We start from the raw sequence: 6,000 nt of genomic DNA, 5'->3' as shown, positions 1-6,000 counted from the left end.
AACCTGCAAAACCCGTTTTAGATGCTCCAAATGATCGTTCTTGGTTTTGCTGTAGATCAGAATATCATCGAAGTAAACCACCACAAAGGACCCAATGAAAGGACGGAGAATTTGGTTCATCAGTCTCATGAAAGTACTAGGAGCGTTTGACAACCCGAAAGGCATCACCAACCACTCATATAAACCGTCTTTGCTTTTAAAAGCAGTCTTCCACTCATCTTCAGGCCTGATTCGAATTTGATGGTACCCACTTCGAATATCGATTTTTGAAAACACCTTCGATCGTTCAGCTCATCAAGCATGTCTTCCAATCGAGGGATAGGAAATCGATACTTGATTGTTATTTTGTCGATGGCCCTAATATCAACATACATTCGCCACTGGTTACCCTTCTTTGGAACGAGAAGAACCGGTACGACACAAGGACTCATGCTCTCGCGGATTAACTCTTTTCTTAACAAATCTTCAATCTGTTCCCTCACAATTTCGTTCTCTTTAGGACTCATTCGATAGTGGGGAAGATTCGGTAGACTAAAACGTAAAATAGGTAATTCCAAGAAAATAAGTAAAGTTACTAGAATTCTAATAGAAAAAGAAAACAGGAAAATATCTAGAAATAATTTGTAAGCTAGAATGGATTAGGTCTTGGAACCTTCTCTTGCATCAAAGTAAGATCAGCTTCCATGTTATTCATACAATTTATATGCAATTGAGTCAGCTTTCCAGTGGAAGTAAGATCATCCCCATCCGAGAATCGATCAAAATTTATCCCCAATTTAGTGAACATATATCAATTTGACGCAACTGAGATGAAGGAGCCGTTTCGAAGTCGCCATTGAATCCCACGAAGTAGACACCATAAGAGCTACTCGTTAGGCAATATCAAGGAGTTTTGAAGCCCTTACTTTAAGCACATGAAGTGGAGAAAAAGCAGCTCGTGTGGAGTAATCAAGTAGGTGCCCAAAGGTGTTCTAATACTCTCAAGCTTCAAAGAAGCTACAAAGAAGTTATGAAGAAGCTACAAGCGATAACAGTGGGGATCATATTACGAACGTCGTGAAACAGAAGATATGGATAAACTGAGCGAACGAGATATGGAGTAGCCGCGCTAGAAGATAAACGGCGTTGAAATTTTGATTCCTATATCCACTCCGGTCGCACCGGAACTGGAAGACGAATCTGAAGAAACAAGACTCAGCCATCAGGGATCTCGCCTTACGACGAACCAATTTAGCCGAGTCGTCAGAATTGGACGAAGTAGCCTGACGAAGATGTCTCGCCACGGATGAATCGGGTGAAGCATACCGAGAGGAAGCCATAGGAAAGTCTAAAGGAAGTCAAAATATATAGACGAGAGAAAAACAAGAGAAGGAAATACCTGAAGCGATAGGCAGGGAAAGCAAACTCGGAACTAAAGTGAGAAGAAGAGAAGGGAAAACGAGTATTTATAGGGAGAAAGGAGGATTTCCCGAAGCGTCATCATTGCAAATTGGGTGTTACGCGGCTCTTCGGATTCCGGACTTCACGCGCCATGCGGTCGACGCACGGTGATTTGACAGCATTCCTGGAAGAACGAGGAACGTCACGCACGACTCTTCACTTTCTCAAATTTTGTCTACCCATGGACCTTTCGAATGCTTGATATTTGTCTGTCTCAAGACCACTTCATCGCTAAAAGCTATGGTGGAAGTTAGTGTGGAGATGCACGGCTGGTGGTAAACTGATAGATCATCTTCATCACGTATTGGTGCTTATATGAAGTGTATGGAGCTGTGAAGAAGCTCTAAAGATAGTACAAAGAAGCATAGCAAAAAGTTTGGTGCTTAAAGTGAAGAGTAAAGCAAAACGTTTGGTGGTTATGTGAAAAGCAAAGCAAAACGTTTTGCGCTTATGTGAAGTAAAGAAGCGACAAGAAGGGTGTGCACAATAATCCAAGATTGGGTCTGATTCCTTAACTCAAGCCAATCTTGAGGGAGAGGAAAGAGTCAACAACCCTCATGGAGCCATAAAGGCGGTTTTTTTTGTTTAAAGAAGCGGTTCAAGAAGTCTAGCTTCAAAGGTCTATTGTTCAGGATTGGCATGTGGTGGTTTCATTCATATGCAAGCCAACTTGAAAGAAGTGGTGGACTTGGGATCAAGAAGACATCAACCATGAAGAGGAGATCCATGGGGGCATGGGGAAAAATCTCAAATGGTGATGCAAAGAGAGTCTCATCCAACACATTACATCAAGGAAGACAATAGGCTAATTCTAAACCCTTACTCTTCCATTATAATGATTTGATTACTTGAGTATTACTTGAGTTTGTTAAAGAAGTGAATTTCAAGTTTGAATTTATTTTAAATTTATAATATTACATCAAAACTTTTATCTTTTTTTTTTTGTTTTGATCCTCCTGTAAACAGTAAGCTCACGTGGGAAATTGCATTTGCGATTCTTTTTTTTTCCCACAAAATGATTCACTTTGTCCTCAGTTCCAATCGCTGAACTTCCTTGACAATCTCCTTGATAAAATAGGCTTCATAGCTGCAAAGAAAGAACAACATACTTCAAATAAGTAAATATATAAATAAATAAAAAACATACTTCACATTTTGAAGAAAATTACAGAGAGAACAAAATTTCATTTAGTTTTAATTAAAGGGACAAGAAGAAGATGGATGGTGACGGGTGAGTGAGTGTGCGCTTAAAGTACCTCTTGTCTCCCAATGACAAACCCATCTTGTCGGAAAAACATTCCAAGGCTTCTTTCCATTTCTTGATCTCATCTCCTGTAGATCCTTTCGCGAGAGTCCAGAATTTTTCACCAAACTCACCTGTCTGTTTTTTGATGTCTTCTGGCTCTACGTTGTAGAAGATTGGAATGACTAGGAGCTTTCCTTGATCCTCAAGTTTCTTCATAGTAACCAACTCATCCATACACCACGACGACTCCGCATATATATGTTCCTTGAATCTTCTGGCTCAGTGAAGAAGATATTGGATAATCGTCAAGAGTACTGTGAAAGAATAGTATAGACCTGGTAGAGAAAATGGCCAGCGCGATCTTCGACTCTTGAAGCCTTACAAAGAGATATTTAAGGTCTTTGCCTCTCAGCTCGTATCTGTCTACGAAGAAGTTTATCCCATTCCTTTCCAAGGAATCAATGAGGTGGCTCACGAAGCTTTAACGCAATTGCTCTCCCCAGAAATTTAAGAATAGTTGATTCGATTGAGTGGAAGAGAAGACAACCATCGTTGTTCGGAGGTTTGTTTGAAATTAAGCACATTATTATGCTGTTAAATAAATTCTTCCATAATCCAAACCTTGTTTGGCACCGCCTGGCAATGCAGTAAAACTTCAACAGTCAAAGTCTTCTGTTTCAGAGCCCACGCAATATACCGACTAGCCTCTGGATATCGAAACGAAGATTTGGTTTTTTATCTGGATATCGAAAAATTAAAATTGAAACTGTATAATTAAATTAAAATATTTTCTTTTACCTAGATGTCGGAAAAAAAAAATTATATATAACTTTACTATGTGTGTATAGTTTCTGTTTTTTAGGCACTAGTTTTCTATTTTATAATTAGAGTATAGGTTCGTGGGAGAAGGGTTTGGTAATCGGAGTCTATAATTTATGGTTTAGAATTTATTTCTTTTGTATATAAAAAAGAGTATTATTGAAACTGGACAACAAGAAAGAGTATAGTTGTAACAAGATATTTTTACTCATTTTTTATTTTGAAAACAAATTCTTTAGTAATACAGTAAAACCTCTATAAATTAATAATGTTGCGACCATGAAATTTTATTAATTTATAGAAGTTTTAATTTATCGATAAGTTAATAATTATGAATTTATCGATAAATTAATATTTTATTAATTTATGAAGAGATTTTTTCATTTTCATTAATTTGAAATTTTTCTATTACAACATAAAATATTTTTGTTATCATTTAAATTTTCATAATTTATAATATTGGTTATCGTAATAGGATGAATTTCAATTGTTTATTAAATTATCTAGGTAAAAATAATAAATGTTAGAAGTTTTGAGTTTAGAAGAAATTGCTACTACTATCCTTTATGGTAATGATGAAGTCGAAGAAGATATTGTGGTACATTTAGAACGAGTTACTAAATAAGCAATTATCGCATATAGACTATCCATAGTTTTTGGATGCGATTGAGAAGACAATAATGAAAGAGATTAGTGATGAGTTCCAACAAAAATATAAATTCAAGAATAGACAAACACCAATAGAGTCATATTTCACTAGATTTTCTTAGATATAAATATATATATATATAGTTTATTTGATTATTGATTTATGATATTGATGAACCATATTTTTATATAGGATTTCCAAAAATATTATCTTATTATTTTATCGAAATATGTCAATTTTTACACCGACCGAACTTGGGACCAGAAAAATTTATTAATTTATAGCGAATATTAATTTAAAAAGTATTAATTTATGTAAGTTCTACTGTATATATTAATAAGTCAAAATATATTAAAAATAAAGAATAGGAAAAACGTCTTATTTCTCCATCAAAACTATCATATCATATCATATAGAACCCAAACTTTCATCATGTCCTAGATATTTCCGTAACAGTGTTTCTCGACCTATCTAATATATTAAAGGAGAAGTCAAAAGAGCTCACAGCCAATCTCACAAAAATTGATGTCGTTTACCCTTAATGAAATTACCCTTAAAATTTTTTCGGACAAGCTTTTGTTCTCTATTTAGGTTGCTGAAACGCACCACATTCATCCTCAGACCTAAGATTACTAATTTGCCATTAATGAGATTCAAAACTGGACCTTTTTACCTTTTAAATTAATTTAGAAAATTATAAAAGATTAAATTTCTTAATTATCTAAACTATATAATCGTCAAAACGTGATTTTATAAATTGAAAAACCCTAAAACCTAATATAATGGGCTTTATATAAAACCCAAACAAAATATACCGACTTATTCGAAACCATAAAATTATAGGTTGTTAACTAATATATAAATAGGTATAACCCTAATCATTCTCCATAATTTCGAAACCTTAAAAAAATAAAAACCCAAAATTTCTCTCATGTTCTTGAAATTCTATATGTATTATAGTCTTGATGATCCTTTATATGGTTACTAGGTGAGTGCCCGCACAACCCGCGGGTATGCGATATTTACATTTTGTAAATTTAAAATTGTTTGAAATGAATCTTATTATTTGGTATTTTTTAAGTAGACTATTTGAAGTTAAATTTTGTTATAATTGTTTTTTATGGATTATTTCATTTGATTGTTGTTATTATTATAATCAATCACATATTTAACATGTGTTTAATAATCAAGTTTTATATTATTGAAATTAAACTTAATTTTTTGGGTAGTCTAATGTTTGAAACTCTATTGAAATCTGAATTGTCTAATGATTAGATAGAGCTGCGATGTTTCTATTACACTCCCACGTATAGATTCACATATTTAAGGTAAATGATATATCCATTATATTAACGATGGTCCTTAACTATAAGTGAAGAACAAAATGCACTTATGTAAACTTTTTAATGATAAACTTTTTTATTATTATTGAAATAAAATAACATGATAATTCCCTTTATTATTTGAAGGGAAGGATCGATTGATCGATCTCTTGTACTTCAGTTGGCATAGAGGAGGATTCTACACTCTTCAGCCGCCGCTGGAGTCTTCTCTCTGCAGTCCCAAGAACTTAGTGACACTATCCTCTGGTTTTTATTGCAGATGTCTAAGCCTCTGTTTCCAACTTTTTTGTCTTAAGGCTTGAACATTTTTCTTTCTTTGGTTGGTAAAATTAATATAACATTTCAGCAAAACAAAAAGTGCATCTCGCCTTTTATAATAACACCATTTAAGGTAATGAAAAGAAGCAAATATCATTCCTGGAATTTGGCGTTGCTTACGGTTTTTTTCGAGCCGGAGGATGTAACCTTTATTTCCGTTTTACCCCTTAGCAATCTAACCACAC

The 6,000-nt window shown here is 34.2% G+C and overlaps 1 pseudogene; it reads right to left on the bottom strand.

Annotated features, from left to right (window-relative positions):
- LOC109132427 lies at window positions 1,041-3,236 on the bottom strand (annotated as a pseudogene).

This window comes from Camelina sativa, chromosome 4 (assembly GCF_000633955.1).
Source record: "Camelina sativa cultivar DH55 chromosome 4, Cs, whole genome shotgun sequence".
Taxonomy (NCBI): Eukaryota; Viridiplantae; Streptophyta; class Magnoliopsida; order Brassicales; family Brassicaceae; genus Camelina; species Camelina sativa.
Note: the sequence above shows the minus strand (reverse complement) of the source record. Positions and strands in the feature narration are given on the sequence as shown.